The sequence below is a fragment of the Elephas maximus genome, chromosome 3 (genome assembly GCF_024166365.1).
Source record: "Elephas maximus indicus isolate mEleMax1 chromosome 3, mEleMax1 primary haplotype, whole genome shotgun sequence".
Classification (NCBI taxonomy): domain Eukaryota; kingdom Metazoa; phylum Chordata; class Mammalia; order Proboscidea; family Elephantidae; genus Elephas; species Elephas maximus.
This window is the reverse complement of record NC_064821.1, coordinates 9,449,784-9,462,701: the sequence shown is the minus strand read 5'-3', so window position 1 is coordinate 9,462,701 and position 12,918 is coordinate 9,449,784. Positions and strand designations below refer to the sequence as shown.

Sequence of the window (12,918 nt, the reverse complement as noted above, 5' to 3'; positions counted from 1 at the left end):
CAGAATTGACTCGACAGCAATGGTTTTTTAATATGAGATCAAACTGAAAACAACAACTCCCAAGGTTAGATAGGAAGCTGAAGAGGCAGTGAATTTGTGTTGAAGGGAAAGGAACAATTTGGAAAAGGAGGGTGAGGATGGTTGCACAACTTGAAGAATGTCATTAATGTCACTGAATTGTATGTGTAGAAATTGTTGAATCGATGTATGCTTTGCTGTGTATATTCTCAACAATGGCAACAAAAAATAAAACAGTTAAAAAAAAAAAACAGAATTCACAACTCTGTGTTGCCATTCTGTAATTTTTTAATCTAGCAAGAGTATTAAAAAAAAAAAAAAAAAAGGAAGTAGTCCTGTTGGGAGGGGCTGATTCAGGGTGGGGGCTCAGACCCAGAGAGGTGGGGTTTCTTGGATGAGACCACCTGGGGAGGGATAGCTCCCTGGGCAGTACAGGCCCTGCTGGGCCCTCTCTCTTCCCCTGTATCAGGAAGTCCCTTGGTCTACAGGACACAAGGCATGAGGGAAAGCAGAGGCTGGAAAGCAGTAGGCAGCTGTTACAATTGAATTGTGTCCCCCAAAAATATGTATCAACTTGACTAGGCCATGATTCCCAGTATTGTGCAATTGTTCACCATTTTGTCATCTGATGTGATTTTCTTATGTGTTGTAAATCCTGCCTCTATGATGTGACTGAGGTGGGATTAGCGGCAGTTATGTTAATGAAGCAGGGTTCAATCTTCAAGATTAGGTTGTGTCTTAAATCAATCAGTCTTTCTTGAGATATAAAAGACAGAAGGGAGCAGAGAAACAAGGGGACCTCATACCACCAAGAAACAAGAGCCAGGAGAATAGCCTGTGCTTTGGACCTGGGGTCCCTGCACTGAGAAGCTCCTCAACAGGCAAAGATTGATAACAAGGACCTTCCTCCAGAGCTGACAGAGAGAGAAAGCCTTCCCCTGGAGCTGGTACCCTGAATTTGGACTTCTAGCCTATTAGACTGTGAGAAAATACATTTCTCTTTGTTAATGCCACCCACTTGTCGTATTTCTGTTACAGCAGTACTAGATGACTAAGACAGCGGCCTTCTGGCAGCTTGAGCTACTGAGCACCAGTCACGGAACCTCCTTGCTGGGGCTGAAGAGGTCGGAGATGTAGAAAGCCTGTGGGGATGAAGGGGAAAAGTTTGGGGTGGCCTAATGTGGCCTAATGTCACTGGACCCTGTGGCCACCCCCTCCCTGCTTTGGCCTCTCCTGGGCTTTAACACTCGGAGGTAAAGAATATCAGGTGTGTCCATGGCTCCTTCTTGGTGGTGCTATGGTTAAGCACTCAACTGCTAACCAAAAGGTTGGCAGTTCAAACCCAGCCAGTGGCTGTCTAGGAGAAAGGCCTGGTGATCTGTTCCCATAAAGATTACAGCCTAGAAAACCCTGTGGGGCAGTTCTACTCCTCGACAGGGTCACAATAAATCAGAATTGACTCAACGGCACCCAACAACAACAACAACCATGGCTCCCAGACAAGCAGACCTTCCCTGGTACACAGGTGGACGAGAGTAGCACTTACCACCCAGGCAGCCACTAATCCCAAGACCATGTCATACGGGTGGTGCCAATGGTCCAAGGTCCAGAGGTAGCCAGCACACAGCACCAGGGCCAGGAAGAGGAGCTTGGTCTTCCATTCCTGCTTGCAGGCCTGGGTATAGAACTGGGGACGGGGGGATTGGGCATTGCATCGAAGAGCAGGGAGGAGGTATCCAGGGGGACCCTGCCTAGGACTATGTTTTACGCTCACCTGCCTGTCCAATCATGGGTGGCCATGGAGTGTGACAGGACATGCTAGCTTGCTAGTTTTGAAGGAAGGTGGAATTCAGCATCCAAAGAGGGTATTGCCCATGGTCCCCCCGGACTGCCGTCACAAGACAGTTTTACGCTATTAACTATACACTACTCTAGAAGCCCTAATGGTGCAATGGTTAAATGCTTGGCTGCTAGCTGGAAGATTGGCAGTTGAAACCCACCCACTGGCTCCTTGGGAGAAAAGATCTGGCAATCTGCACCCATAAAGATTACAGCCTAGAAAATCCCAGGGTGAGGTTTTACCCTGTCACACGGGGTTGCCGTAAGTCGAAATCAACTTGACAGCACCTAACAACAAGCAATCCCTAGAAAAGGGCATCATGTTTGATAGAGGGTCAGTGAAAACGAGTGAAACCCTCCATGAGTTGGATCGACACGATAGCCCGAACAGTGGGCTCGAACATATCAAAGATCGTGGAGATGCTGCATGCTGAGTGAAGGCCCTTCTGTTGTACATAAGGCTGCCATGAATTGGAGTCAACTCAAGGGCAACTAACAAGTGTTGAATTCTACCATTTGCCTGTCTGTCGTCTTGCGTGTTGCTGTGATGCTGTGATGCTGGAACCCATGTCACTGGGATTCCAAACACCAGCAGGGTCACCCATGGTGTGGATAGGCTTCAGGGGAGCTTCCAAACTCAGACAGACTAGGAAGAAAGGCCTAGTGGTCATCTGAAAGTCAGCCAGTGGAAACCCTGTGGATCACAACAGAACATCATCTGACACAGTGCTGGACGATGAGCCCCCAGTTGGAAGGCACTTAAATGCACAGCGACCACAACCTTGGACTTGAGCAGACCAACGATCATGAAGATGGTGCAGGACTGGGCAACATTTGGTTCTGTGGTGCATAGTGTCATGGATTGAGTTGTGTCCCCCCCAAAATGTGACAACTTGGTTAGGCCATGATTTCCCAGTATCTGTGGTTGTCCTCTGGAAACCCTGGTGGCGTAGTGGTTAAGTGCTACGGCTGCTAACCAAAGGGCCGGCAGTTCGAATTCGCCAGGCGCTCCTTGGAAACTCTATGGGGCAGTTCTACTCTGTCCTATAGGGTCACTATGAGTTGGAATCGACTCGACAGCACTGGGTTTGGTTTGGTTTTTGGTGGTTGTCCTCCATTCTGTGATTGCAATTTTATGTTAAAGAGAATTAGGGTGGGATTGTAACACCCTTATCAGGTTACCTCCCTGATCCAATGTAAAGGGAGCTTCCCTGGGGTGTGGCCTGCACCACCTTTTATCTCTCAAGAGATAAAAGGAAAGGGAAGCAAGCAGAGAGGTGGGGACCTCAGACCACCAAGAAAGCAGCACCGGGAGCAGAGCGCATCCTTTGGACCTGGGGCTCTCGCACTGAGATTCTCCCAGACCAGGGGAGGATGGATGACAAGGACCTTCTCCAGAGCCAACAGAGATAAGAAGCCTTCCTCTGGAGCTGACACCCTGAATTTGGACTTCTAGCCTACGAGACTAAGAAAATAAATTTCTCCTTGTTAAAGCCATCCACTTGTGGTTTTTCTGTTACAGCAGCACTAGGTGACTAGGACACATGGGGTCGCCATGAGTCAGAGCCGACGCAACAGCAACCAACAACAACAACGTGTTGAATCGTTAGGCACTTACTTGAGAATTTCCCCCGCCGTCAGATGAGAATGCACAGGTGGGCTCACCCTGCGGACAGAAGATGCTCATCGGCAAACATCAGCAGTCAAACCCGGTCGGCCTCCCCGGGAGCACAGGAAAAGCAGGAGTCGGTTCTGAGATGGAAAACAGAAGACAATGTCAGGCTCCAACACCAGTTTAGTCTACTTCTTCAACGGGAGCAGGAAGAAAGGCGAAGCGGCTGTTGTATGTTTCAGGGAGAAATCACCCATCGGCCCCTGAGGAACACTCAAGGTGTGAGAGGATTCTGGGAGGCCCAGAACATTGTGCCGCTGAAATTGCCCGCCATTTCGGAGGTGACAAAACCAGAGAACGGCCTGCCTTCTCATTGTAAGTGGCCTGCTACCTGCAGGGAGAATACACATTCCCACCTCATCTTTGAGCCTTGGGGTGTGGCTGGCATCTATCCCAGCCCCCAATGCACCCCAGGGGACAAGGGAGTCCGTTTTGACTACTATATATAATAGTGATGTGTAGGCCAGAGATTATGGCCAGATCCTGTTGCAAGTGATGTATGTTTATTAGCTTGTTTGTGTTTTAACTCACGAAACCACACCCCTAGTAGGCAGGTCCACCATCCGCCTGTCAGTCTGTCATACTGAGGTGGCTTTCGTGTTGCTGTGATGCTGGAAGCTACGCTGCTGGTATTTCAAATACCAGCAGGGTCACCTGTGGTGCTCAGGTTTCAGCAGAGCTCCCAGACTGAGAGAGACCAGGAAGAAAGGCCTGGTGATCTTTTTTCTGAAAATTAGCTAATGGAAACCGTATGGATAACAGCAGAATATTGCCTGAATCCCTTGCTTTCGTCGTCAGGAGTGATGGATCGCTGGAGGAGGACATCATGTTTGGTGAAGTAGAGGACCAGCAAGGGTGAGGGAGACTTCGGTGAGATGGACTCCAATATGCTGGAGACCGTGAGGATGACGCAGGACGGGACAGCATTTCCTTCTATTGTTCGTGAGGTCGCCATGGGTCAGAAGGGACTCTATGGCAGCTAACAATAGTTGGAGGTGGGTGCTATTTGTGTGCCCATTTTACAGACCAGGAAATAGAGGCCCAGGAAGGGTACGTATCTCATCCAGTGTCACACAGTGCTGAAGCTGGAAAGAGTCCTGGTGGCACAGTGCTTAAGTGCTCAGCTGCTAACCGAAAGGTCAGCAGTTGGAACCCACCAGCCAATCTTTGGGAGAAAGATGTGGCAGCTTGCTTCGGTAAAGACCACAGCCTTGGAAACCCTAAGGGGCAGTTCTACTCTGTCCCCTAAGGTATGAGTTGGAATTGACTGACTGGATGGCAATGAGTTTCACACTCCGGTGCCGAAGTCCTGGCTCTTTATCACCAGGGGAAATAGGATATGCTGCTGTTACTTTGTTACTTGGTCTTAAAAAAAAAAAAAAAAGGGCTGGCAGTGGAAGGAACATCTTTCAGGAAGACAATGTTGCTGGTGTCCAGGCATCTGTGTGACCGTCACGTGCCCTGTGGCTTGGGCCACTGTCTGCGTCACATGCCTGCTCCCCATGGTGCCGGGAGCCCTGGGCTGGCTTCGCTGTATGAGCTCAGCTTCCAGCTCCCAAGTCTATGCTTTCTTTGTCCGCTGGGCCCAAACATCAGGCTCCTTTCCCGAGGACCCCAGCTCCTCCTGCCACCCCACAGCCCAGCCCTTAGACCTGTACTGCAGCTGCGTCTAATTTCCCTTCCCTCTGCCCTGGCACAGGCCCTCTCCAGCTGCAGGGAGGAGGACAGAAGGTTCTGGAAGTTCTGTTCTGCCACAGGGATGCTGAATAAGCCCTAAGAGGAGAGAAGCCCTCCCCGCGCCTGCCTCCTCAACTCCCGGGAAATGCACAGCTCTGGGTCAACCCTGCTCCGTGCTGCTGGCACCAAGCATGGGGGTGGCAGGGGACAATAGAGGATTCTCTAGCCGAGCTGGGCTGTGGCCTGCCTGCCACTCAGACTTACCGCTAGATACAACGAGGAGTACATCCCAAAGGAGGCAGTCTCAGAAGAGAAGGATTTCCTGGGAGGTGGGCGTGGGAATGGCTGAGATCAGCTGGGCCTGGGCTGGGTGGGGACTTCCTGGGGGCCCCCTCCCTGCCCGCTGGCTGGCCTGGCATTGAGGACGTCGGCAGGAATCCCAGTGCAGGTGTATGGGCGATGTAGGTGCTGGCATAGTCCAAGGAGGCTGGGTCTGGCAGGCACAAGGCCAGGAAGTGGGGCGGCAGGTGGCCTGTGGTCAGCTTGGCAATGGTGTTCACCAAGCAGCTGCTCACGCTGCGAGAGATGAAGGCGCTCAGCTGCTTAGGCCAGGAGCACGTAGGTGCTGTCCATGAAGGCCCGTGAGCTCAGCTGCAGGCCCTGGACAAGGAGCATCTCTCCCAGGCAGACCTGTGGGGGATGGAGGGGGAGGCTGGGGGACAGAGAGGGGTCAATTGTTGTCATCAGGTGCTGTCGAGTTGGTTCTGACTCATATCGACCCCATGTGACTGAGTAGAACTGCCCCATAGGGTTTTCTAGGCTGTAATCTTTCTGGAAGCAGATGGCCAGGTCTTTTCACTCATGGAGCTGCTGGTGGGTTCAAACTGTCACCCTTTTGGAATATTCACACTACATGGGATAGATAAAACCCAAACCCATTGCCTCTAAGTTGATTCTGACTCATGGTCACCACGTGTGCAGAGTAGAACTGCTCCATTGGGTTTCCCAGGCTGTAATGTTTATGGCTATGACAATGGGTTCAAGCATAACAACGATCGTAAGGATGGCGCAGGACCGGGCAACGTTTTGTTCTGTTATACAGAAAGTCACTGTGAGCTGGAACCGACTCGACGGCACCTAACAACAATCTTTTTGTGTGTGTGTGTGCTTTAGGTGAAAGTTTACAGAGCAAATTAGTTTCTCATTAAACAGTTAATACACAAATTATTTTGTAACATGGACTGCCAACCCCGTGATGTATCAACACTCTGGGTTCCCTGTTTCCATTTGTCCAGTTTTCCTGTCCCTTCCTGCCTTCTTGTCTTTGCTTGTGGGCTGGTGTGCGCACTAGTCTCATAAACATGATTGAACTATGAAGCGTGTTTCTCTTGGGTGTTACTGTTGGCCCTATGCCCTGTCTAATCTTTTGGTGAAGGGCAGGACTCAGAAGTGACTTCAGGACTTGAGTTAAAAGGGTATCCGGGGGCCATACTCTCAGATTTCTCCAGTCTCTGTCAGGCCGATAAGTCTGGTCTTTTTTTGTGTGTGAGTTAGAATTTTGCTCTACATTTTTCTCTAACTCTGTCTGGGACCCTCTATTGTGATCCCTGTCAGAGCAGTCAGTGGTGGTAGCCAGGCACCATCTAGTTGTGCTGGACTCAGACTGGTGGGGGCTGTGGTAGTTGTGGTCCATTAATCCTTTGGACTCATCTTTCCCTTGTGTCTTTGGTTTTCTTCATTCTCCCTTGCTTCTGATGGGGTAAGACCAGTGGAGTATCTTAGATTGCCGCTCACAAGCTTTTAAGACCCCAGAGGCTACGCAGCAAAGTAGAATGTAGAACATTTTTTTTTACAAACTATGTTATGCCAATTGAGCTAGATGTTCCCTAAGACCATGGCCCCCACGGCCCTCAGCCCAGTAATTCAGTCCCTCAGGAAATTTGGATGTGTCTATGGAGCTTCCATGACCTTGCCTTGGACAAGTTGTGCTGGCTTTCCCAGTATTGTGTACTGTCTTACCCTTCACCAAAGATACCACTCATCTATTGTCTATTTAGTGTTCTTCCATCCCTACCCCTCCCCTCCTTCTTAACCTTCAAAGATTGCTTCTTTTTGTGTGTAAACATTTTCATGAGTTTTTACAATTGTGATCTCATACAATATTTGTCCTTTTGTGATTGACTTATCTCACTCAGCATAATGAGATGCTTCGAAGATTCATCATTGTTCTTTATGGTTTCATAATACTCCATTGTGTGTATGTACCACAGTTTATTTATCCATTCATCTGTTGATGGGCATCTAGGTTGTTTCCATCTTTTGCTATTGTGCAGTGAACACGGGTGTGTATATGTCTGTTCATATGACGGCTCGTATTTCTCTAGGACATATTCCTAGAAGTGGGATTGCCGTGAGTCCCAGTGGACTCCACGGCAATGGGTTTTAATGAGTCTGTTTTAACAACTGACTGACCCTGAAGCCCTAAATGTGCTCTGATTCTATCTCTGGAGAAACCAACATGAAAAGAATTTACAAAGACCCTTGGGAGACTACCCTGCCTGGACTCTGCCTATGTAACCTATGAAAAGGAAAAAAAAAAAAAAAAAAAAAAACCCATTGCCGTGGAGCTGATTCTAACTATAGCAACCCTATAGGACAGAGTAGAGCTGTCCCATAGGGTTTCCAAGGAGCAGCTGGTGGATTTGAACTGCCGATCTTTTTGGTTAGCAGCTGAGCTGTTAACCACTGTGCCACCAGGGCTCCTCATGATCTATATAACCTGAATGTCCCCTCTTTGGAGCACCTTTCTGATACTTTCAGTTTGATGCTGCCCGACTCGAACCGTATCCACTCACAATAAACATATTCTGTTACACTAATTTCTCTGCACATTTAGGTTCTTAACACCCTTATTTTATGTCATCCTGGGTGGTACAAACGGTTAAGTGCCTGACTATTAGCTGAAAGATTTGTGGTTCGAGCCCACCCAGAGGCGCCTCAGAAGACAGGCTGATCTGCTTCCAAAAGGTCACAGCCTTGAAAACACTCCATGGAGTGCAGTTCTTCTGTGACCGATGGGGTCACCATGATTCAGAACAGACTCAATGGCAACGAACAACAAACTTATGTCAGCTCTGGGCATGATTTTCTGTTTTTTTTTTTTTATATGAAAAGGGTGGGATTTCCTGCTATGCCAGGAAAAGGGGTGGGTCGTCCTCCTGAGCATGATTTCCTGTCCCTTCTCTGAAAGGGAAGGAGCCCTGTTGGAACAGTGGTTAAAGTGCTTAGCTGCTAATGAAAGGCCTGCAGTTTGAACCCAGCAGCCCCTCCCTAGGAAGTTCTGCTCTGTCCTATAGAGTGTGAGTTGGAATTGACTGGATGGTAACGGGTTTGGTTTAGTTTTGGTATCTAAAAGGAGCGGGACTTCCTGCTATACCAGAAAAAGGGTGGGACTTCCTCCTATTTTGTGTCAGACCTGGGCAGGATTTCTCCTGTTTCATATCTGAAAAGGGTAGGACTCCTGGCTATGCTAGGACAAGGGGTGAGATGTCCTCCTACCTTGTGTCAGAGCTGGGCATGATTTCCTGTCCCATATTTGAAAGAGGTGGGACTTCCTACTATACCAGGAAAAGGGGTGGGACAACCTCCTACTTTATGCCTGGCCTGGGCATGATTTTCTGTCTCATAAACAGGGGTGGGACTTCCTGTGACGCCAGAAAAAGGGTGGGCTGTCTTACCTTGTGTAAATCCTATACACAATTTCCTATCCCATATCTGAAAGGAGTAGGACTTCCTGCTATACCAGGAAAAGGGGTGGGACATCCTCCTACCTTTTGCCCCGCACAATTTCCTGTCTCATAAACAAGGGCGGGACTTCCTGTTACATCAGGAAAAGGGGATAGACTTCCTCTCAAATGCATGACAATGGCAGAACTTCCCTTTTCACCTGGAGAAAGAGGCAGGACTTTCCCCCTATGATTGAAAGGGGGAGATTTTCCAACACACAGAAAAGGGGCAGAACTGCTTCCTGCTTTATGCATATAAGGGCTGGCATTTTCCCAGCTATAGGGAAGGCTGAACTTTTTCTTGCTACATTCCTTAAGCAGAGGGGCCAGTGTTTCCTCTGTCTTATCCTTACAAGGAGTGAGTGTTACATTTTCTTCAAGGAAAGGTTTTATTCTATACCATTGAGCAGTGAGAGTTCCCATTTCCTAGGAAAAGAGGTGGGGCTTCCTCTTGTCTTAGGCAAAAGGGGTGGGGCTTCCAGTTCACCAGGAAAAGGGGCAGAGCTTGCCGTGACAAGTCACCACTGCATGGGGTGCAGGTGGCCAGCTCCTGACTTCGAGTATGGGTATTAAGAGCCCAAGGTGATGAGTCCTCAATGGTGTATTGGGCCATCCGGGGGTATGTGATGGTGGTGTCCTTGCAAGAGAACCCCTGGATGTGAGGCATAAGCCAATTGTTATGGCACAGCAGGATGGGCATGCTGACTGCAGGGTGGCAGAGAAGACCCACTTGTGGGTGGGTCACCTGAGCCTTGGTCTCCTTGAGCTTTCTAGCCAGGCTGTCCTCGCTCCTCCACAGCCAGGAGATGGAGGAAGCATGGTCTGGCTGGACGGCCAGTGGAGGACAGAGCTCAGGGACCCACCCATGGGTGAGGTCCTCTCACCTCCCTGCAGTCAGCATCCCCTCCTAGCTGTGTCAGATGTTGGGAGGGTAGGTGGTGGCTGATGTGGCACTTGTGGGTTGTGTGAATGCAGAGGTGGACAAGGATAAGGAGAAGGTAAGGGTGGGATGGCTCACTTTTTCTGGTCCTCACAGCTGGACCAGTAAACAACATCATGATAAATGTACAAAATATTGAAGTCGTCAAGGCTTTCACTTCACTTGGATCCACAATCAACACCCATGGAAGCAGCAGCTAAGAAATCAAAAGACTCATTGCATTGGGCAAATCTGCTGCAAAAGTCCATGGATATGTGGGTTGTGCTGGTGTGTGTGTGTGGATGTGTGTTTGTGGTGCAGATGGGTATATGTCTGGGTGTGTGTGCTCCTTTCTGTGATCTGGGTGTGTGTCTGAGGCTGTGTGTATGTGTCCGTGGATGTGTGGGTTGTGCTGGTGTGTGTGTGTGTGTGGATGTGTCTGGGATCTCTGTGTGTGTTCATGCCTCTAGCTATGGCTCTGCAGCTGACTGAACTAGGAGACAGTTGTGTGACTGTCGTGCGAGCAGGGCCTGAGGACCTCTCACCTCCTGGCACCTCCACCCTGAAGTCAGGCAGTGCAGGGGTCTGTCTCCTGCCAGGCCCACCTGCTCCAAAGACCTACCCCCAGGCCTCCCTCCCCGGGTGCCTCTGGGTCTCAGGCCCAGTGATGGGTCAGGGAAGGTGGCCTCTGTTCATTGCTCCTCTCCCCATCCCCACTCTTTCTGCTGTTCACTGGAGTCTGATGGAGCCAGGGAGCTGCAATCCAGCCTCCCACACCCTCCAAGCCTTCCTGGGCTGGGAGGGCAAAGCCCATGTCCCAGCCTGGCCTCCCCTCCCCAGACAGGGGGCTTTGCTCATTGGCACTGCCAACTGGGGAGTAGGGGCTGCCACATACCTAGATCCCAGGCAAACACGGGACATGGAGACCCCAGATCCACACACAGAGTGTGACACATACAGTTACACAAATAACTACACAGTCAGACCTAGACATACAGATTCAGATACAGACACACAGGCGCACAATGCAAAAATATACTGTCTTAGTCATCTAGTGCTGCTGTAACGGAACTACCAAAAGTGGGTGGCTTTAACAAACAGAAGTTTATTCTCGCACAGTCTAGTAGGCTAGAAGTCCAAATTCAGGGCATCAGCTCCAGGGGAAGGCTATCTCTCTCTGTTGGCTCTGGAGGAAGGTCCTTGTCATCAAGGTTCCTGTGGTCAAGGAGCTTCTCCGCACAAGAACCTCGGGTCCAAAGGACACAATCCTCTCCCAGCATTGCTTTCTTGGTGCCATGAGGTCCCCATATCTCTCTGCTCGCTTCTGTCTTTTATATCTCAAAAGAGATTGGCTTAAGACACTATCTAATCTTGTAAATCTCATCAGTATAACCGCAGCTAATCCATCTTATTAACGTCATAGAGATAGGATTTACAACACAAAGGAAAACCACAGAAACTCACATCAGATGACAAAATGGTGGACCATCATGCAATACGGGGAATCATGACTCAGCCAAGTTGACGGATATTTTTTGGGACACAGTTCAATCTATGACATATACACACGAGACACAGAGGCCCGTGTAGACCCAGATGCACACCTGGATACACAAATGCTATGGGATCCGCAGCCCAGATGCCTTGTCACAGGCTCCCAAAGGCCAGGAACATGTCCAAGGGTCACCCACACAGACACACAACACACACCACACTTGCCCAACCCAGTACAACACAGAACCAGATACAGGCAGATACCTCCACAACCAGACCCCCAGACAGGCATGTTGTTAGGTGCCATCGAGTCACCTCCAACTCATGGTGACTTTATGTGTAACAGAACAAAACATCACCTGGTCCTGCACCAGTACAAACAACAAAACAAAACCAAACCCATTGCTGTTGAGTTGATTCTGAGCAATGCTATAGGACAGTGTAGAACGGCCCCACAGGGTTTCCAAGGCTGCAATTCTTTATGGGTGCAGACTGCCACATCTTTCTCCCTCAGAGCAGCTGGCGGGTTCGAACTGCTGACCTTTCGGTGCATAGCTGAGCATTTTAACCACTGCATCACCAGGGCTGCTTAAATACAAACATAGCCAGACATATATAAAACTAAGCTCAGACACACACACGCAGAGTCATACACACACAGAGATACAACACAGGCCATCCCCAGACAGGCACAGAGACCGTTACACACATATCAACGTGCGCACAGTCAAACACACAGAGACACAATCTAATCACACCCTCCCCCCCCCCCGACACGGCCAGACCCAGACCACCACCACCACCATCCAGGAGTTGCTGTCAAGTTCATTATGTCTCCTGGCCACCCCACATGTGTCAGAGTAGAGCTGTGCTCCATATGGATTTCAATGGTTGATTTTTCTGAAGTAGATTGCCAGGGCTTTCCTCCAAGGCACCTCTGGGTGAACTTAAATCTTGTCTTTTGGTTATCAGCCGAGCACGTGTTAACCGTTTGCACACACAACTAAAAAGACAGCCCAACGCTGACCTCAGCACACAGACCCAGAAAGTCAGACAGACACACAGCCATATACACGGAGTGCCGTGCTGCCCCTGCTCCCCAATAAAGCCACGCTGCGGAGAAATCTTCTCTCATTGAGAAACCCCAGAAACACGCAGACGCACAGGTGGATGCGCAGAGCCAGGCCCCCAGTGCACACACCAGCGCAGGCAGCTAGCCGGGTTTATCGGCCTCTCGAGTGTCAGGCTGGGGAGCTCAAGGCCAGTGGGGAGATAGCTCACCCAGCAGGAAACAGAACAGGTCTAAAGCCACAATCATCTCGGCGGTCCCGGCGCTGGGCAGCGGCAGCCGAGGAGGCGGAGGCGTCCTGGCACTGCGGCCTGATCTCCAGCTCCGGCAGGGCCACCAGGATCGTGTCGGGCTAGGTTAGCAACTGCAGGGGCTCGGGGTGGGCGGGCCCACCCGGACAGGGATTCGATCTCGGGAGTGCGGTGGGGCCTCCGCGGGGAGGATC

The 12,918-nt window shown here is 50.1% G+C and overlaps 1 long non-coding RNA gene across 1 annotated transcript; it reads right to left on the bottom strand.

Annotated features, from left to right (window-relative positions):
• Positions 1–1,574: 1,574 nt before the first annotated feature.
• LOC126071591 (uncharacterized) lies at positions 1,575–12,812 on the bottom strand. The gene is made up of 4 exons (XR_007516361.1): positions 12,686–12,812; positions 5,471–5,918; positions 3,476–3,609; positions 1,575–1,705 (listed from the first exon to the last, which is right to left on the bottom strand). It is a non-coding gene; the product is annotated as an uncharacterized LOC126071591 (long non-coding RNA).
• Positions 12,813–12,918: the final 106 nt, after the last annotated feature.